Raw genomic sequence first — 22,257 nt, forward strand, 5'->3', positions numbered from 1 at the left:
GCTTGCTCCTGGGAGGCGGGGGCGGCGGCGGCAGGGGGAGGGGGGCCGTTCCAGGCAGCTGCTCCATTTCTTCTCTCCCCCTCGGCCTGGCCTGGGGGCGACCTCTGCCGCCGGAGATTTGCCTGAGGTCCGACTCCAGGTGATCTTGCTCCTGGGAGATGGATGCGGTGCGGTCAGGGACCTGGTAAGATGGTGGCTGCGGGGAAAGGGATGCTGCTCTGGGGTAGCTTGTGGATTAGCTCCATGTCTGCACCGCATGGCCTGCAGGCGGCCTCTGCTGCCCCAGGTTCCGGGACACCCCTGTCCCACTTAGCTAACTGGGGGCAGGAGGCAGGGTAGTCAAGGTGCAGTGGTGGCAGTTGTCGGGGTCCTGCAGCGGGGAAGAGGGACCATTTGCTCCCATCTTCCCCGCGGCTTGTCCTGGGGTTGGTCTCTGTTGCCATGGGTTACGGGACACGTGTATCCTAGTCAGCCTGACCCTGGGAGGTGGGCGTGGTACGTTGGGGGTGGTGGAAGCAGCGGCGGGTTTTCCCATGAAGCTGGTCCATTTGCTCCCATTTCCCCTCATGGTTTTCCCTGGGGCAGTCCCTGTTGCCCCAAGTTCGCCGGACGTCCATCTCCAGGTCAGCCTGCTCCCTAGAGGCGGCCACCGTGAGGTCAGGGGGCAGGAGCGGTGGCTGATGCGGGGGGATGGGGATGCCTTGGGGAGTTGGTGGATTGGCTCCCGTCTCCCCGATGGCCTGGTGTGGGAGTGGACTCTCCTGCCCCAGATCACCAGACACACCTGTCCCATTCAGCCTGCTGGGGAGGGGCGCCCTGGGCGGTGCCTTTAAAGTGCGAGGGTTGCGACGGCGGGGGTAGAGGACCTGCACCGCGGAGCTTGTCAATTTGCTCCCCTCTTCCCCATGGCCAAACCTGGGGGCGTCCTCTGCTGCCCAAGAAGCCAGATGCCCGTCTCCAGGTCAGCTTGCCCCTGGGAGGTGCACGCGATGAGGTCGAGGGGCAGGGGCAGCCGGCCGTCGCAGCTGCCTAATGAGGCCACTTCTTCTCCTTTCCCCTGACCTGGCCTGGGGACGGCCTCTCCCGCCCAAGATTCGCCTGACACACTACACCAGGTCAGGTTGCTCCTGGGAGGTGGGCACGGTGAGATCAGGGGGTGGGAAGGAGAGGGGTGCTGCCTATTGTGAGCTGGAGGATAACCTCCCATCTCTGGAGGCCTGACATAGGGGCGGCCTCTGCCACCCCTCGTTCCCAGGTCACAATTCTCAGGGTCATATTGCCCCTGGGGTGTGTTAAGGTGTGGAGGTGGCAGGGTGATGTCAAAGGTATGGAGACTGCAACTTGGGAGCTGGTGGTTTAGCTCCCATCTCCCCAGCAGCTTGGCCTGGGGGCAGCCTCTGTTGCCCCAGGTCGCAAAGCACAGTTTCCCTGACAGCTTAGCCACCTGAGATGGGCAGGATGTGCTGAGGGGGCGGAGGCAGCCGCCAAGGCAGCGACGGAGGGGGCTGTCCCAGGCCAGCTGGTCTATTTGTTCCCATCTCTACCTTTGCTGCCCTAGTTTCACAGGATGTCCTTCTCCAGTTTATCCTTCTCCTGGGAGGTGGGCACAGTGCATGCAGCCCAAGTTCTGGGCTCTCCCCTGGGGAGGGGAAGAACTCTCTTGTTCTCCTTTGTCTTTATTCTTCAGCGAAGGGGTTACTTGACCCAATTCTTAATCTTGAGAAAGTGTAGCCTGTGTTACGGAAGAGCTGCTGGACAGTGAGTTTTCTGGGTGGGTTTTCACATCAGCTGATACCCAAGGCAGGCAGGAAAGCTATTACTCAGAACTTCTTAGTGTGGAGTTGGGGGGTGGCCCTGCTGTCCTCACCATGCTTTTAAAATATGTGTTACTCCCCTCTTTTTCCTAGGTGACATTTTAGGTTATTGGGTCACAGATTGCTGGCACAATCATGCCTGTTCTCAAACATCTTTTAAACTTGGGTGAAGTGATAAGTAGGGGAAGAAGATGACTTACTGAAAGGTAAGAATACTTAAATTTGCATTAAAGCTACATTCTGTCAATCTTTCTCAAATGATTTTTCTCAGATTCAAAATCCACGACCTAATGAATGTTGTACTCCTGTGTAAATCATTGATCTTCACATCAAATTTTTAAATGGTCAATGAGATTTGTTAAGTAGATTATTCCTGAAAGGAAAAGCTCAGGCTTTTGAGAATTCCTTGTCTGATGTCACCCAGGCAGTCACAGTAGAAGACAGAGCTGATATAAAAATCCCTCAGCTGCCTGAACTGCAAAGCTTCTGGGATTACTGATCCCTGAAATGCAGGTGACTCTTGATGATAATCTGGGGGGTGGTTTACATCATCAGATTCTTCCAGTCCTGTAAATGGGTTCCGTGGCCGCAGCCCCGGGAGAGCTGGTCATAAGGGCCATATCGTGAGGGGCGGGATGGGAAGGCAAGGTGTAAGAGCTGGTATCGCTGCGATTCCACACTCGCTAAACACAGACTCCAGAGCCTAATTGATGTCAGGTTCTGTTCTGGATTTGAGAGTGTGTTCAGGCATGATTCTTGCCCTTCAGGAGTCACTGCCTGGGTGGAAGTAACCTTTACACAAATCTGGGGAGGATGACAATTAAGTAGATGGGCTGTTATGGTTCTCAGTGTGCCCAGGCTCGCTCTTCCAGGCACTCGTGGGACTAACGAGAGTCATGTTATTCACTCATTCAGTGATTTATTACCCTTGAATTGATCATTTGTCCCATAGTAAGTGAAACAAGGGATCAGGAACATGAGTTTTGTCCCCTCTCCCATCACTGATTGTATCTGTCAGTAGGGCGCCCTGCGTATGCATTGTGAAATGGTGGTATTTTTTGACCAATGGGGCAGCACTGTCAGTTCTGAGAATCAGGGGAGTCTCGTGGGTAGGACAGCACCCTGACACACATGGCAACCCACCTACCCCGTGAGACAGCATTGTCGATGCTCATGTGACACGATGTAGACCGCGGTGCTAAACCTGAGCGTGTTCAGTGATCTCGGCTGCTTTAAAAATACAGACTACAGGTCCCTACCTCTGGAGACGCTGAGGGTCTGCACACCAGAATCCTGCATTTTAAAAAGCAATTTAACTAATTCTGATGAAGATGATCTGAGTGTTCCAATGAGAAACACTGGTGTGCGATTCAGCAATACTGAGGATTCTCAAGGAACGATGTCTTTTCATGATGGTCCAAGGTCCCTCACTTGAGACTTTTGCCTTGTGTTTAATTGTATGTGTTCAGAAGTGATGTCTCTCACTTCCAGTGCTTGTCAGCATGCTCTGTGCAGGGACTTGCTCTCAGTAGATGGCAAAAACTATGATTCTTCAGGTCACCGAGCTAGAGTGTGAGCGATCTTTTATTTTGGTTTTCTTTATAGCAATGCAGAGTCTCCCGACAAGAGATTCAGACTGAACTGAACAGCTTTGTGTCAGACTTTGGAAGACCGCTGGTGCCCAAGGTGTTCTCTGACAGGGCAATGGCGAATCTAGGTCCCTCTTTCACTGCTACATCAATGAAGTGGGCCACTTGGACAAGGCCAAAACTGCTATCCCAACAATAGCACTTGACAGGGATGTTCGGCTCCAGGAAGCCATCAGATGCAGCAGGTGGCCAGAGGGGGAGCCGAACGGGCTCATGAAATGTGACATCCCCAACTTCATCAACACGGACCATAACTCTTCCTTTGGGGAAGATGATCTCCTGATTTTGTAACCACCAATTGTTCTAGAAGATAAGCCAGTTGCTCAGACCTCACACAAAGACGAATTGAGAAACGTGCTTTGTCAAGTGTCTTTCTGAAGATGTGAATTCTGTCTTTGTATGTCAGGAATTCCCCTTTCAAAAAATTGTATGTGTTTGTGTCTGAGAGAGAGAAATGGAGACAGACAGAAAGACGGAGACAGAAGAGAGCCCCTCAGAAGAGAGCTAGTTAAGGTGAGTTTTGTGCCTTTAAAAAACATTTGGGGTTTTGGGGGGAACAAAGTTTTTACACTGTCTCATTCTCCTAGTTGGAAACCTTGGCCCCATACTCAGTGTTAGTGGCCTTGAACGGGTTTGGCACGGTGCATTTCATCTGGCGCTGCCACTTCCACACTCTGCCTTTAGCACATTGCTTTGCCTCTCAGGGCTGCCACCCTTTTAACTGTAAGGAGAGGAGTCTGGAATAGGTGATCCATCCCAGCTCTGCTGTTTTGCAAGTTTCTGATTTCATATTCGGATGAGGCTGGGATATACCCAGAGCAGTATAAACCAGGCCCTACCTCCTGTCTCTCGCTGGGGCATCCCTCAGGTCTGTGCCTTCTACACAACCCTTTACTGAGCCCAGCTTTTGTCAGGAGCCCAAGTGCCTACCGGGTTGGCAGGAGACTTGTCTCTCGTGGTCACGGTGGCCAATATTTCTATTGGTTGTGCTGAAACAGCTCTTCTGAGATCCCCCGGCCACCCTTGCTCAAACCTGAGGACAATCCTGTCGTTTCTTTCCTAGGAGGAGGATCAATACATGGTGCATTTAATGACAGTCCTGTCCCCAGGAATGCACGGAAGGTTATCAGCTGAGTAAGGGGAGGTGCCTCTGTGTCCCTGTGTCCCTGTATCTCTGTCTGCTCACAGTGCCCTGCCACCGGCTACTGAGCAAGAAAAGTGCTATTCACCATGATGGGTATTTTGCAGATGTGTTGGTGATGGTCGTGTGGCTCGTGTGTGGGCTTCTAGCTGGGATGTTGAAGAGCTTATAAATACCTCGTCAACATCTATTCGAGGTGGCCTGGTGCCACACAGACTTGATTGATGAAGGCATCAAGCCTGCACACTGGTTTGGAAACAACTTGATTTTGATCAGTCACACTGCATGCATGACTCGCTGCTAATCTCTGGGTGTTTTTTTCATTTTAGATTTATTCACCCAGTGTCTTGCTTAAGCTGAAAAATACTTTTATTTCACCAGAATATTCTCTGATTCTTTGTTTTCACACATCCAGTTTTTTAATTCCTTTAAAAATTGTTGTTTATAATGCCTCCTTATTTCTATCATCTCTAGGTTCCCAGTGGCCTGAGCCATGCATCAGATTTTATTTAGAAACTGTACCACCAAAAGTAATACCCTCCCCATAATATATTTTGAGGAAAATATTATTCTTTAAGACTCTAACACTAAATCGTAGAAGAAAGCATGGAACATTTCTTGTAGTTAAAACATGTTCATGCAAAAAGAAATTTGATATTTTCATTGAAAAATCTTGATTTTAATAACTTTTACTAATGTGAATATTATTATTCATAATTTAAGTAACCAAATAAAACCACAGTTATTTATTATTAAGATTGAAAACTATTTACACAGTCTCTTAATTAGAAGACAAGTGTATTTAAAAGATGGAAAAATACCCATGATGACACCAACTTTTTTATTAACTAAATATCAAGAACTGTGCAGGGTTAAGATTTGACCCCCTGCAAGCTGCCAGGTTAGCATGAGGTAGTGTGTGGATGCTGCCAGAAGACAGGACACTCCCCCAGGATCAGAGACAAAGGACTTCCTGCCGCCACAGCAGGCAGCCTGGGGTTTATGTTCATGTTGGTTCCTGAGCTCTATTCCTATTGCTGTTGTAACAAAGGACCGCAGACTCAGTGGCTTAACGTAACACACATCCATTGTCTCACTGTTCTAGGGTGCAGAAATGCAAAGTCAATGTCAGTGGGCTAAAACCAACGTGTGGCCAAGGCTACGTTCCACACTGAGGCTCTTGGGAGGGATTCATCTTACTACCTTTCCCAGCCTGCAGAGGTGCTCACACTCCTTGGCCCAGGGCCCTGTGTCACTGTGACTTCTGCTGCCACATCACATCTCTGTCTCTGACCAAACTGCCTCTCACCACTAAGGACCTCCGTGATGATGTTTGCTTTCCCACAGTGATCTGCCATCCCAAGGTCCTTGACAGTCACACCTGCAGAGTCCCTTTTGCCATGCACAGTGACATTCCTAGGTTCTAGGGATCAGACCGTGGACATATTGGGGCCATTATTCTACCGAGTTCTTCCCTTTGGCCTCACTGGTTCTTGTCCATCCCACATGCAAAGTGCATCCACCTCATCCCAACACCCTCCAGAGTCTCATTTACTACACCATCAAATCAAAGTCCAACATGTAGTCTAACTGTTATCAGCTCAAAATCCTAAATATTTTCATCCTCATCACCTAAGTCAGGCATGATTGAGACCCTGGGTGTGATCTTCTCTGCTCAAAATCCTGCAATGGCTTCTCATTTCACTGAGTGAAGAAGTGAGAGTCCTTATGGTGACCTTACAGATTTCCTCCCCCTCCCCAAGCTGAGCTCATCTCCGGTTTTATCCCTGGCTCACTCCGGTCCAGCCACACTGGCCTCCCTGCTGGCCCTTGAGGACATCAGACATGCACCCACAGGCCTGTTGCCCTGGCCGGTCTCTGTCCAACTCATATGTTGAAGTCCTAACCCCCAGGACTACAGAACATGACACCATTTGGAAATAAGTTTGTTGCAGATGTCATTGGTTAAGAAGAGGTCATTAGGGTGGGCCCTAATCCAGTATGACTTGTGTCCGGATAAAAAGGGGCAATGTGGACACAGAGACACGTGTACATGGGAGATGACGTGATGAGATGTGGAGAGAAGACGGTCATTTCCAAGTCAAGGGGAGAGGCCTGGTCCAGCCTCTCCCTCCCAGCCCTCAGGAGGAGCCTGCCCTGCTGACACCCTGCCTGCAGACTCCCCGCCCCCAGGGCTGTGAGACAGTGAGCCTCTGGGTTCACGTCACCCAGTGTGCGGTGCTGTGTTAGAGGGAGCTCAGCAACTTGCACCCCCTTCTCAAGGTCCTCAGTGAGCCCAGGTCTGGCCATCTCATTTTAAACTGGAAACTGCCTTCCCCTTTTCTCTGCCCCAGAATTCCCCTCTCCCTGATCATATTATTTCTATCACCTTCTAGAATACCATATATTTCACATGACTGTCACAACTGTAGTTTATGTTCTGCTCCTCCACAGTCCTATAGGGACAAGTATCCTTATTTGTTCACTGACGGACCTCAGGTGGCTTGACCAGTACCCATGGCACAGCAGTCAATACAAATTGGCCAGATGGAAGGAGGGATCATTCCTTACATTCACAGGTAAGTGAACGAAGATTCTGGGGGACTGAGAGTTTCGCTCAGGCACAGAGCTGGTAAGTGTCAGGCCAAGGTGGTTTTCAGGTACCTATGAACCTGAGGGAGACTTGAGTGATTTCCATTGATTAATATTTCTCAGGTGTCTCTTTTCCTGGCTCTAACTTTTGACTTCTTTCTGTTATTCTTCTAAGCTTTCAACCAGTTTTAAGTTTTAATTCTGCTTTGTCTCAGGTAAACAAATGAATTCTGTAAATCTTTTAACTCATTATTTATTTCATCTAAATATATTGTGATTAGTGATGATGTTTTATTTCTGGCATCTTGTTTTGTGAATTCTATTTGCTTTGCTCTGCTTTTCTCCTGCCTGTTATATACCTCGCAGTCACGGTTAAGAGCATGGCGTCTAGAGACAGCCTATCCGGGCTTGGTTCCCTCCCTTGCTAACCATGTAACCAGGATATGTAAGCCATTTGAGACTCACTTTCTTCATATACAAAAAGTGGTACTATCCACCTCAAAGACTGTGAGCATTAAGTGATAAAATAGATGAAGAACTTAGAATAGTGACCGGCCTATTTTGCATTCTTCATTTTGACTTCTTTATTTTTATTCTCTTTTTAAACAATTACTTTAGAGATTACTGTTGAATTTTAATGAACACCCTAGATATTGAAGATTAAAATGTTACTTAACCCATACATTGAATTTTATATACCAAATGATATCTGTATTTTGTTTCCATAAGTTCTGTTTAGTTCTTTAAAAAATTGATCTGTTTTCTTTTTCATGATGTCCTGATTTTTCATTATGTTATATAAGATTCAATTTATCTTTTAATGATTCAGTCATACTTATTTTATGCTCTCTCTTAGATTGTTTCATAATTTTAGGCTCTGGAATATTAATCATCCTGTGTTTTACGGTTAGCTCTTTCTTCCCTGTGGCACTCATTTCCTTCTGTTTTTAGTTGTGTGTCTGTGTCTGTGTAGAGCTGTGGGAGCTTCTCTATAGTGAGTACAATTTTTTTCCTATGATTGTCCCTTACATCCTGGTTTTTAAAGTTTCCCTAGAGAACAATTTTGTGTTGCTTATCCTAAGGCTCCAGGTGATATGATCAACCTTGAATTATTATATTTTTCGGTTCGGGAATTCCGGAATCTTAAGTGGAGTATCAATTTGGATTCCACATTCATATAAAGCAGGGGCGTGGAGATTAGATTTTTTTAAGGGAGACTTTGTTTTTCCCTAGAGAACCGGTTGTTTCACCCCTTTCCTGTGTGCACATGTGGAGAACTTTGAGTCTCCCTTTCAGTGAAGAGGCAAGTCTTCCAATACATCTTATGCAGAGGTTTCTATAAAGGAAGACTCTTCTACATCTGGTATGGACCCTTTTTCCTAAATGGACATTGTATCCCTATTTATGTGCAGATGAAAACCCCTTCCCTCCAGGGTGTGGTGGCATCAGCTCACAAGATTACCATTTTGGCGTTTAGTGTCCTCTTTGTATTGTCACCTGGGAACTTCTCTCTCCATAGTTAGTTCTGTGTTACTTTTGTTGTTGTATTTTATCCGGCATTACTGAAAGTTTTACTTAAAAGGGATCCTAATTAGCTCTGTTTACCTGTTTCCAGAGTTGAAAGCTTCAGTTCTAGAGTATCTGTTTGATTTTTCTTAAAAATACATTCCAGTATATTTCTCTGGTGAAAGTCTTGACCCTGTTGTATATTCTCCCATCATTTCCTTATTTTCTTGAATATATTAAAAGTATTTTATAGCCTTTATTGATAACTCTGAACCTACATCACCTGGGGGTTTGCATCCTTTGTCTAATATTTCTTATTCTCATTTTATCCATCATACAATCTTGACATGTTGCATGTCTAGAAATTCTTTATTACATAGCAGACATTGCAAATGAAAAATCCATATCTTATCTTCCGTAAGAGATTTTGTACCTTCCCGTTAGGCAGACAGGGTGAGGGACTGATCATCTCACTCCAATCAGGCCCTGAGTTGTGTCAGGACAGAAGTGCCTTTTTTCTTAAGACAGCTTTGAGGTATACTTGGCAAAATAATTTTCACACATTTAAAGTGTACAACTTAATACGTTTTGACATAAATATATCCCCAAGAAACCATGACCACATTCAAGACAGTGAACATACCCATCACCCACGAAACTCTTCTCCTGCATTTTGTTGTCTCTCCCTCCCTCCCCGTCTATTCCCCTGGAAACCATTGATCTGTTTTCTATCACAACATACTGGTTTGCATTTTGAAGATTGTTGTATGAATGGATTCATGCAGTATCTACTCTATGTTGTCTGACTTCTTTCATTCAGTGTAATTATTTTGAGGGTCATCTGTGTTGCTGTATTAATAGCTTATATTTCTTATAGCAGAGTATTGCTTAATGCTGAGTTTTTCCTGAATATTTTATTGTGAGCAGTGTTTGGATAGACCATCCTTTGTTTCTTCATTTACTTCTTGATGGATGCATGGGTTATTTACAACTTGAGCTATTATAAATAATATTGCAGTGAATATTTGGTTACAAGTCTTTGTATGGACATATGCTTTTATTTTCTAAAGCATCAGATGAGGAAGGTCTGGGTTATATGGCAGATAGGTGTTTACCTTTTTTAAAGAAACTGTTAAACATTTTTCCAAAATGGTTGTGCTATTGTAAATTCCTCGTGGTGTGTATCAGTCCTGGTTGCTCTATTTCCTTGCCAGCAATTTGTAAGGTCAGTCTTTCTAATCATATACATTCTAGTATGTTTGTGCACTAGTATCTCACTGTGGTTTTTAAAAGCATTTCTCTAATGACTAATGGCATCTTTAATCAGCACTTTTCATATGCTTATTATCCATCTGGATATCTTTACTGAAGTGTGTTTTCTGGCCTCATTCATTCATTCAGTTGTTTGAATTATTATTGAGTTTTGAAACCTTTTTATTCTGGATCAGACACAAAGAGAGACCTTTACCAGATATATGATCTGCAAATAGCTTCTGTCTATGGCTTGTCTTTTAATTTGCTTCTCAGTGTTTAGAAGAGCTTTGAAGAGTCTTCATTTTTGTAAAGTTCACTCTATCAGTTACTTTTTAAAATAGATTATACTTTTGGTGTCATAGCAAAGAAATATTTGCCAAACTCAAGGTCATAAAGTTTAAGCTTATGCTTTTTCTTCTAGCTGTTTTATAGTTTTAGATTTCCTATTAAGATCTATGATCCACTTTGAGTTAATTTTTGTATATTTTGTGATTGTGGATCAAAATTCATTTTTGTTTTGCATATCACTATCTAATAATTCCAGCACTACTTGTTGAAAAAATCCTTTTCTCCAATGCATCCTTTTTGAGAATCAATTGTCTATATAAGTGCTGGTTTAGTTCTGAACTTTATTCTGTTCCATTATTCTATTTTCCTGTTTTACACCAACACCATACGTTCTGATTACTGTAACTTTATAAAAATAAAAAGTCTGAAAATCAGATAGTGTAAGTCTTACAACTTTGTTTCTCTTGTTCAAAGTTGTTTTGGATATTTGGGATCCTTTGCATTTTTATATGAATTTTAGTATCAGTTTTTAAATTCCTTACATCCTGTTCTGCCAAAATTCCACACATGTCTTTGGCCATCTCCAAAGCCACATTTTCTGAAGAAGTCTCTCTTGATCCCAGGTGAAAGGAATTTCTCTTTCGTCTGTGCTCCATTCATATTTCATAATATTTGATTACATTTATTCATATTTGGATGTATGTACTTGTCTGATCTTTCCTGCCATATAGTAAACCTCTCAAGATTAGGAATCTTGACTTGGTTCCCTATGTCTGCTGAGAAAACTAGTTCTATGCTTTGCAGGAGTAAGCCCTGTAGTAAGAGGCATCTGCAGCACACATCTAGCTCATTGCTTGCATATCGTCCAGGAATCCTGCAGATTTAGAATTGTTTATTGATTGTTGTCTCCAAGACGGCTCAGTCTTTTTTATTTCTATTACTACTGCTGCAGTTTCAAAGAACAATGGGCTAATTATTTTCCAAATATCAAAACATACTGTAATTGAGTTGTGATGCAAATTATGTGCTGCTGTGTCTTAAAAACCTGCTTAGTGTTCACAGGTTCCTTCACTCATGGAAATTTTGGGAGAATGACATATCCTTAGAGATAGCACTGCTGACTTTGGCAACCTGAGCAGCAGTATCTGAACTCACTCCTGCTGTTTTTTCCAGTGTCCCCTCTAGCCCTCCTCCAGCCCTCCATGGGGGGACCTGCAGTTCTGTCCTTGAAAAGCCTGTTGCTTCTCAGGAAGACTTCCCTATGAAACATAATCGTGTCCTTCTTATGGGGACATTCAGTCCAGTGACCTGACAGCAGGGGAAAATGTTTAGTCTGCTCTTGGTAGAGCCTAAACTCTTCCATACTTTTTAGAAGCAAATCCAATGAGGAAATTGTGTTGGCATCTAACAAATCAACATAAATGTCTGATGAGGAAGATCGGCTTCCCCATCCCACTCAGGCGTCATGTTGATGTGACGCTCAACGTGGCTAACTTTTTCTCCTGTGAGCAACGTAAAGTTCAAGATGTTATGAATGGCTTTTTGTTTTTCTTCCTTGGTCTTTCCACATTCACTGTGTCTGGTGAGATTATATGAATCCTGCTTATTTTCAGCCCAGCACTTACCCTTTTTAAAGGTTCACGTGTTTAAAAGCCTAGTGGACAATTTTTTAGAAGATAGAAATCCTTAGATTTTGGTCCTAGAGTTGAATACTGGTTAGGGGTGAATGAAAATTCCCAGTAAAATTTTAAATTCAGTGTTACAAAGTTTTAAAAATAGTTAAATATTAGTCAATTTCATTAAACACTTTAGCAGTTATTTACTTTTAAGCCTGTTTATGGGGCAATTTTGCAATGATTCCCTCCCTTATTGATTCCCTGTTTATCAGAATCCTTGAAAGGCTCCTGTCATCACTGTCAGTATCATCATCATCATCATCATCATCATCATGGAACTGATTCCTCTGGATGATTCTAGGAAAATAAAGAGATGGGTGGGGTTATGTGGAGGTCAGTGTGTGCATATACATTAAGAACAGTTATCAGACATTAGATGTAAGATATCCATTTTATTTAGAGAAGAATGTGGTCATGAAATCCTAATGTGGTGAATGAAGGAAGCAGTGGGAACAGGATAGTCAATGGAAAGGTGGAGGAAGTGAGCAAAGAGGGGAGCATAGATCCTTGGTTAGCCGATCATCAAATTGGTGTGAATGAGGGGAGTGTGGTGGCAGAATCATGTTCCTCCCCCGCCACAGGTTAGCCAACAGTGACATGTTTCTGTACATGGCAAAAGGGATGACAGATATTTTAGGAGAAAAATCTTAGAGGATTTCTGTCTTCTAAATTGTCTATTAGCCTTTTAAACTCATGATACATTATTAAAGATTAGTGGAGGGCCACAAATAAAAAGGATTCATATAATCTCACCACACATACTGAATGTAGAAAGACTAAGGAAGAAAAACAAAAAGTCATTCATAAGTGCCTTGAACCTTAAATTGCTCATGGGAGGAAATGTCACACAAGGTGAGTGTCACAGCCACGTATATAATGCCTGAATGGGAGGGGAGAAGCAGATCCTGAGATGAGACAATATGGTGAGTAGCCTGGATTGTCCAGCTGGGCCCAATGTAATCACAGGGGTCCTTAAAATGCAGGACATAGGCCAGCTGAGTTTAAAATCAGAGGGAGGTGTAGCCATGGAGCAGTGTTCAGAAAGGCTGCTGACCATGAAAATGGAGGAAGTCGTGGGGCACAAGCTAAGGAAGTTGGGTGACCTCTGGAAACTGGAAAAAAAAAACAAAAACAAGGAAGCATTCTCTTCTAGACCCTCTAGAAGGAAGGAACCCTGCTGGTAACTTGAATTTAGCTCAATGAGAACTGTGTTGGATCTCTGACCTCCAAAGCCATAAGGTGATAAATCTGTGCTGGTTTAAGTTGTTACGCTTATGAAAGTTTATTACAGTGGTAATAGAAAAATAACATAGTGAGTGGTAGTGTAAGGGATTAAAGTTCTAGGCTGGGGTGTGGAGAGAATTCTGACATTTACACCTAAAAATCAACCAGGTGCAGTGGGAAGGTGTTTTAAGGAAGACCTATCTGGCAGGGCTGTTAGGAGGACTGTCTGGTGTGAGGAGAGCATTGGAGTAGAGGAATCAATTAAATCTCTACCAGAAAAATAAGGAATAAAATATAACAGGGCTTCAGTATTAGTGGATTAAGTAATGGAAATGGGCTGAGAGATATAAACATTACTTCGAAATTAGCTACAGGTTTGATGACTGCATGTTGGGGAGAGTTAGCTGATGTGTGGACTGAATGTTTTCATCCCCTCAAAATCCATATGTTGAAACCCCATCTCCCAGAGTGATGGTATTGGGAGGCGGGGCCTTTGGGAGGTGATTAGTAGGATAAAATGAGTTCATGAGATTAGAGCCCTCATGAATGGGATTTGTGCCCTTATAAAGGGCCCCAGAGTGCTTGCTTCTCTCTGCTTTCTGGCCCATGAAGTTAGTGGGAAGACAGCCATCTTCAAGCCATGAAGGCTATCCTCTCCCAGATACATTGACCTCAGCCTCCAAAACTTAACGAATATGCTTGTTGTTTAAGCCACCCGACCCATGGTAATTTGTTACAGCATCCCAGACTGATGAAGAGAGTGGAGAATGTCTCTGAGTTTGACACTGATTGCCTGGAGAATGCTGAAACCCAGGGAAGTGGGCAGCACAGACGTTTACTCATTTAATCCTGGCAACACGGAATGAGATAGGGTCTACATATTCCTCGCTATTTAAAAGGGAAGGAAAAAGAGGCACAAATAACAACAACAACAACAACAACAGCAGCAGCAACAACAATAATTATTCCAAGGTTCACACAGAACCCCCTGGAGGCAGAGTAAGAATTTATACACAGGCAGGCTGACCCCAGAGCCCCTGCTCATAACTACTAAGTCAGATCACCTTGCTTATGTGGATCAATTTTTTTCAAGTGTGATATGAGGGTACTGTGTCCAGTAACTTATAATTTCAAAATAACTCACTGTAAAGGAATCACTAGTCACAGGCATTGCAAACCACAGAAAGCTAGACATACAAAAATAACTCGTTAGGGCAAGATAACCAATAATGTATTTAAATATTAGACTTGCTGAATCTTTGCAATAAAATGTGTATTTATAAATCTGTCTGGCTACAGAATAACTTCATAATCCTGAATGTGGCTGGTGGCTCCCATGGTGGACAGCACGGGCCTAGAGAATTTAAGTGACTTGTCCAGCCTCGCTCAGGAAGCTTGTGGTGGGATCAGAGCTATAGGCTGGGACTTTTCCTTCCTATGCATCAAGTCCCTCATGGAGGCTTAGAAGCTTCTCCTTTGGTTCCCAGCTGTCTATCCGTACTTATGACATCTTGTCAGGTGTCCCAGCCTGCCCCTGAACATCAGCCAGTGACCACTTCTGCTCTTTTCTAGCCAGGTAATACATTCTAGCAACTTCCATTGACTTCTTGGCATCAGTTCTTACCTGGAAGTGTAGTGGCTAGAGATGCAAATGTGTCCACATGACAGGGTTTTCATAAACGTAGCAGGAGTAGTCAAGAGAAGAAAACGTCATGAAGACGAGTGGAAGCAGGTCATTTAATATACCAAATGGGTACTTTCAATGTATGTTTGTGTTTCCAAGTCCAGACTTGTTCTGCTCGTGCATTACAGGCCAATAAATCGGGAGACCAGGTTTTGGGGCAAGAAATAGCGACTTTAATTTGGAAAGCCAGCTGAGAAAATGGAAGTCTAATGTCCTGGAAACCATCTCCCAAAGTCAGAATTCAGGCTCTTTTTATATTAAAAAGGGGAAGCAGGAATGCTTGGTTGTTGCAAACTTGGTGTATGAATTCTTTGTTGTAAGAATCCTTTGTTCTTGCAGCTCTTCACCTGGGTCAGATCCGTGTAAACCTCCAACAAACAAATGTTATTTTCTATTCTGTAACTTGTTATCTTTATATGAATGGGAAAGTGTTAATATCCTTTAAAGTCAGAGCCTTGAGAATAGGGTCTCCTGTATATTTCATGCTCTAGGCAACATTGTTTTACAAAAGGTGCAGAACCAACAAGACTAAACCTAGGAAACAGGGCACAGGGTTAAAGCCAAAGAACAGATCTAATATGGAGTCAGATTTGTTCTCTCCTATTTCAGTAGTGCCATGGAGAAGGCACTTTGGGGAGAGTCACTCATACCATCTTATTTTGACCTGACTGCTTAGAGGTGAGCTCCATCAGCCCATTTAACACATGAAGAAACTGAGGCTATGTGTGGTCATGCTTCCAGTACTTGGTGGAGCCAGGATCCAAACCCGGATCTTTGTCTATAGAGCCTGTGCCTTTACCAGATCACACTAAATTTCTCACTCTTCAAATGCACTCAGTCCCCAAGGTAACACACCTTCCTTGCATTTCTAGGAGTTTTAGGAATTACTGAATTACAAGGACTAATCAGACATTTGTGTGAGCTAATTTTATATTTTCTGATTTTCCTGAATCAGTTCAGGCTGAATTCATTCTACTTACGAGAAGTCCTGAGGCAGAGGAGAGAGGGGAATATAAGCCAGACATAAACAATTTCAAGAGATTCACTTCATCAAGGAAGCAAAGTATTAAGTAAACTATTCTGCAACATGCTTGTCAATAAAACTTGGTGTCTCTATCTCAGCCTGAAGGAGGGTAAGCCCTCCAGCCCATCTGCCTTCCAGCCACATACCCTGGATGATCTTGGTTCCCTCACCGGTGACACATGGGTTCTCCTGGGACTCTTTGTAGAGATTAAATGATAAAACTGTATGCAAAGGGGCTACTTCATTGCCAGACAGTAGGCACTAAACAAATAATAAAATTATTTTGTTTCATGAAAATGGGAGGCAAGTCTCCCAATTAAACATTCCTGATAGAATCCCAACAAGCACTTTAATTTATCTACAAGAAATTGTAAAATAGCATTTCTTTTTTGAAGGCCGTATCCATTCTCCCTACTTTTTACCAATCCTGGCTGTTATCCTGAAAATCTATTCCAAGAACGTGGCATCCATCTCCCATATTTAAATCCTTTAAGTTTGAAATTATGATGAAGCTTGGGCACATAAATATTCACACCATAATTCACAGAATAAACAAAGACCACAGGAACAGGGCCACCTCCAGACCCCATGTGCTCAGGACAGGCTCCAAACTTCACAAAATCAGAAGCATACTGTTTGAAGAGAAAGAAAATTGAATGTGATCAAGGAGGCTGACATAGAGCACTGGCCGGCTCACGAGAAGACCCCGTCGCCCCCTCGTCTGACCTAAGTCATCGAACACAGTTATCCGTTGATCTCTAACTAAAACTAGAACACGGGTAGTGTTGGAAAGTAACATTTTTTCTACAATATATACATATTGTCAACTAAATTTGGCACTTGTCATCTGCCTCTGATTTGGTTAAGTCATGAGCCACTGCAGCTGCTGACCTTCAACACCCTCTGAAAGTAGTTAAGTGTGGAGATCAGGAATGGGGCGCTCTGTGCTCTGGGAAAATGGTCAGAAGAGTCTTCAGATAGTTAGACATTTTCAGGAAATTTTATGCGCCCAAATTCTTGCATCCTCTCCTATCTAGAAAAGCACTAAAATCATTAACAGAGACACCTGCTTCTTGACTAGCAGCAGCCTCTGCCTAAACTTGTATTGGACCGCACGTCCCCCTTCACTGAAATCTTATATAATTCTGAGCTCCCCCTCTTCTTCAGAGCAGTTCCTCTGAGCTCTCTGAGATGCTGTCACCTGGGCTCTGGTCCTTATTTTGCCCCAGATAAACTTTAACCAACAACTCTCACGTTTTGTGGTTTATCGACAGTACCACAAAAATTAAGCTTACATACTTGAACTCAGAGTAAACATTCAGTATCAAATATTTCTTGACTTAAATTCCTAATTAAATGTAAATAAATATTCCATTTCTTAAATATAATATCTTTAAATATAAATTAACAGATATTTGTGAATCTTTGAAAAATATAGTCTAGAAAAAAATTTTAGCAATTAAAAAAGCTATTGTGTGGAGCTTTAGAATTTCAAAAGTGGAAGAGAATAGTATTGTAACTCAAGTTCTTGATTTAAATGCAGAGATCCTGAGGCCTCAAAAGACATATCAATTTGCCTGATTTTGTACACTGTCCTTTAACAGAAAACCTTGAACTAAGTTCCTGGTCTTTGAGAAACCAAGACTTGCTCTGCTGGTGCAGGGCTGAACTTTATGAAAATGGGTGGTGAGAAAGAACCAGAATGCGGGGGCCTGGACGAGGCAGCAGAGGAAAGGAGGGTCTCACCTTGTCGTGGGTGAGAAATAGGCTCCCGCAGTGCTGGTGTGATGGGCATCCCTCAAGTGCCTGAAAACTACTATTTAGCACACCTGCCACCGAAACGCACACAAGCTGTTTAACTAGAAGGCTGACCAGGAGGCTTTCTCAGTGACACAACAAGCTATTTTCAAGTTAACTCTACAACTACAGGAAGAGAAAGAATAGAAAGCTGATATTAATTATTAAAAATTTACACCAGGAACCAAGGAAATTCCAGGAGAAATATAAAGACGTTGGAAGTTTCATTATGCGAACTTACTGCCAATTCATTTGTCTTAAAAGCTGTGCTATAAAATATATTGTCCTTTGTTGTTCCATATCACATTTGAAAGAAATAATGTTTCTTAAGGGTGCTTCTGTAAATTTCTTCTATTTCCTAACACCAAATCTCAGACACTTAAAGAAATGGGGAGTTGGCATTTCGTCCACTGTTCTCTAGGCAATTTGTTATTCCTTCAAAGAACAAGGGGAGAATCACAAAGAAAAGCATTTGAGCATCAGGCTGCTTACATTTCCTCCGGGAGTCTTGGAAAATAAGGTGGAAATGAACAGCAGGACAGAAACATGGCGGGAGAGTCACTGGCTAGAAGGTGAGAACAAATGTGTTCTCCAACGTGCTCTGGTAGCCACTAGTTTAAATGAACTGAGCAATTGTTCGAGCATACACGCACTTCTACGGGAAAATCTCAACCGTTACCAACCGATCAGTGCAGCCCGAAGCAATGGACGGACTGCGGAGGCCCCCGGCGTCTCATCGTGGTGTCTTACACCATGTGCAGGATGAGCAGTGCCTCCCCGCCCCCTCCCTCCCCTCCCCTCGAAGGAGATGGCTGGTCTTGAGCTGAGCTTACCTCATAGCAAGCTGTCTCTCAGCCCTCTGTCTAAAGCAAGATAAAAGCAGGAAAGCTACCTGGGACATTATAGAATGAACCCAAAAGGAGCTGAAGCCCCTTTCTTCCCTCCTTTCTGCTACCTGGAATGTGGGCCTGATTTTTGACCCTCAGGCAGACACTTTGGGCCATCAAGTTGACGGGCTGAAAATAAGAGGCATCTGGTTCTCTGACCCTGGGACCTTCATGCAAACCAGCCCAGTGGTACCGATTGCTTGACTTCTTTATGTAAGAGGGAAATACAAGTTTAGCATGTGTAAGCTACTGCTGTTATCTGGGGAAGTAGGTGTTGTACATTGCCACGGTAAGTCCTAATAATAAAGTTAAAGATTCACCAAAAACTATTTACCAAATAGCTAATAAATGATAAAGAGTTCCTGATTTTTGTTTTAATGCTATGAAATGTAAATCAAGTTACAGCATATGCTAGTAAAACAAGACACTGTGGAGAAAAAGCAAAACAGAGATTATAGAACAGAGACACAAAGCATCCTCTTCTCCAAGGCACAGGAGGACAGCCGTGACTCTACGTGCCAAGGTTGGAGTCTTATGGGCTACCTGTTTTCCTTGCCTTGGATTGTCTTTTCTTTCCAGCCTTGGGAAAAATGGATAAGGCTGCTGGTCAAATCATTTCAGGAGCAGCTTCCATCGTGTAGAACCCCTGTCTCTTCCTTTCCTCTGCCTCCTGGAATGTTCTGACACAATTAATCAGTCCAGCCTTCTAAATTGAGAAAATGGAGCTCAATCAATCTGCTTTTAGACAGAGTTAGGAAACAGACATTAAAAATCATAACTAGGAAATCTTATCTTCCAGAGGTCATTGCACAGATGAAATAGGACAATACCTGTGAATCACTCTGTAAACACTAAGTGCAATACAAACAATAGTAGTACTGTTTCTATGTCACATTCATCAAAAAAGGAAAACAGAACCCTTTTCACCAGATGGAGTAGGTGCTTTGCAATTTTCTGTCAGTTTAATTCTTCAAATTTTCTATAAAATTGATGCCTTTAAAAAAATCAATGCACATTAGGGACTAAATTTAATTTCTTCATCTTCCCCTGTTTAACAGATTTCAAGAATGATACCATTTCTAGACATTTTATCTAGGAAAGCCTTTGGTATACATGAGGCACAGAGCATGACAAATTGTCAGTATCACTCAGGATAGGAAACCCATGTTTGATACCCGAACTTGAAGACATGAAGAAGATGCCTGGCATGTCCCACTGACCTTTCAAGCTATTATTTTTGAAACACTTGTTTCTTCTTGGTCCAGAACAGACTCGCATTTGTTGATGTGTGACTCTTTAAGTGAAAAGGTAAACCCATCATTACACTTTAGAGACTGAATCCTTACCCTCCTCATCCATGTGGACATAGCATCCTTACTGATTCCTAACATGAAAAATGACCACCAATGACATCTCAGGTTGCTCCAATGCAGAGGTTCTCTGCTGCAGTGAGGAGGAAAGAGCCGTGTGCTTCAAGATGTACTTACTGTCTGTAGCTCACTTGGCAAGACACGGCAACTTGTCTAAGCTAAAGCTTAAAAGTGGAAAATAGAGAACATCCATGGCAAAGGGCATTCGGAGGCTAATTCCTTGGCCCCACTTCATCGCTTCTCAAGAGCCGTGGGCAATACCTTGAGAAAGGCAGCAATACGTTACCCAACTCATCAAAAAGCTGTGCCTCCTACTAATTGACAGTAAAGCAAGTGTCATCTGGCTCAACAGATCTCCCTGTGTCTCTAAAGTGTATGTCTACTTTTTCTTTATTTTCTCGGTTGGGGGACACTCCTTTTTTGAAAATCCTCCTCCCTGCAGTAGAAGTTCTTATTTTCCCAACCAGAATGCAGGCTTGAAGGGGGGCAACAGAGCTGAGAACACACAAATCAGTATTTATTCCTTGATATATTTTTTACACATGGACTAAAAATCATTAGGGTCAGTTGGACATCAATATCATATCTAATTTACACTGTTGTCAACTTTCATTTTACTACCAGCTCCTGAAACAGTCACGTGGTCACTAGGTTTTTTTTCCTTCCCTTGACCCATGGATTCGATGATTTCTAACCAGACACAATAGCTTTTTGAAAAGAAGTCTGTTTCACCTTTTGCTTTTAAACTAAACTTGTGTGCTTGACCCTGATTTCATTCTAACATTCACAAAAATCTATCCAAGGACAACCACATTTAACATCATCTCTAGATGTCTTGAATAAAATGGTGAGTGATTCTCCCAGATCATTAAACTATATATGCACATTATACTGTGGTCCTCTTCAATTTGTGGTGTTTACAGTAATCATTACCTCTTTGGATACTTTATTACACATTTAGCATTTCTTTATCCAATTTAGTTACATTAATATATAAGATTTCAAAAGATCTGCTTTCTCAAAATGATGATATTTAACATCTATAGTCTATTTTAAATCAAGTAATTCAATAAGGTTGTCAAGGACAGCAGTGAAGGTTGTGTGTGGTGATTGCTGCTTCAGAGTCTCCGGTTCTGTCCCTTGATCTTACAGGTGTTTACGCATCCTTGTCAATGTCATTACATCAGTCTATTAGGAGCTGAAATTAAACTACCTGGATGCTAATTTTTTTTAAAAAACCATATACTCAATTTCCCCTTCTAATACTTTATTGTTTCTCATACGGAGGCTCACCAGTTTTCCTAATATATATATTTGGTTGGGAGGGGGGCCCAGCCCTGAATGCCTGCAGACAGCACCAACTCTATAAGATTAACCAGAGGTGGCCGTGGATGTTCTGTGACTTCAGCCACTGAGCACGAGCACCTGCTGTCCTTCCAACTGTTCTGCCTCCATTATTGACAGCTCTGAAGGTCACTGCCTCTTGTAAAATTCTACAACATTACAGTTCATATATTTTTAAAAGTTATAAATTTGTGAAAGTCGTCTGCTGTTTGTGTAAAAAGAGGGGTACTTCCCTTTGCTCATTACAGGCTAAACTAAGTCCAGAAGGACACACACACACACACACACACACACACAGACACACGCAGTTCTGAGTGCCCCCAAGGAAAAGTTTGAAAGGCTTCGGGACAGTGGTGGCGCTCAAACCTTTGAAATTTTGAGCTCTATGAAAGCATCACTTATTCAGAAATTAAGCATTATAATTCTAGACAAAGAGAATCAGAATCACCCACAAGATACTTACCAGAATTTTTTTAAAGAAAGTATCTTCCCTAAAATCCAATGATAATTCAAATATCCATGGAAAGAAAGTAGATCAGTAATATCAAGCAATAATTTCTACACTATTGCTGATTAGACTTCAGCCCCAACCAAAGAACATAGAAATAAGATACCTGGAGATAAAGAGATGGAAATGAGGTATTAAAAACAAGAATATAAAAGAAGTAGTGGCCTTATGGAAACCTGCTCATTTTCTTTGAAATAATTTCTTGGTTACAGGAACTCACTCATGAGGATCTGGAAATGCATGAAGAGGAAATCTAGCAGGGAAAAGAAGCAGAAGCAGAAGCAGGTCTCAGTTTTCTCCGAGGCTGATCCTAAATGAAAAAACTTTCCTTGGCTTCCAGAATAGACAACCTGCATGGTTCCCTTAGCAGAAGAGTGAGGAGGAGAGAAAACCGAATATGTTTGCAAATCATCCTTCACCAACCCTGTTGGAACACAGAATTTTGGTGTTAGGGGCACTGACCGACCTATAAATATAAGAGAAGGAAAAAGCTCTAATA

At 42.8% G+C, this 22,257-nt stretch overlaps 1 long non-coding RNA gene across 2 annotated transcripts; it reads left to right on the forward strand.

The window, feature by feature from the left end:
- Positions 1–1,871: 1,871 nt before the first annotated feature.
- On the forward strand, positions 1,872–22,020 carry LOC116151481 (uncharacterized). Of its 2 annotated transcripts, XR_010378864.1 has the most exons (4): positions 1,872–2,020; positions 3,420–3,976; positions 7,059–7,183; positions 21,971–22,020. It is a non-coding gene; the product is annotated as an uncharacterized LOC116151481 (long non-coding RNA). The 2 variants fall into 2 exon arrangements; XR_010378865.1 differs by lacking the exons at positions 7,059–7,183; positions 21,971–22,020 and adding an exon at positions 4,527–4,759.
- The last annotated feature ends 237 nt before the right edge of the window (positions 22,021–22,257 follow it).

This window comes from Camelus dromedarius, chromosome 33 (genome assembly GCF_036321535.1).
Source record: "Camelus dromedarius isolate mCamDro1 chromosome 33, mCamDro1.pat, whole genome shotgun sequence".
Lineage (NCBI taxonomy): Eukaryota > Metazoa > Chordata > Mammalia > Artiodactyla > Camelidae > Camelus > Camelus dromedarius.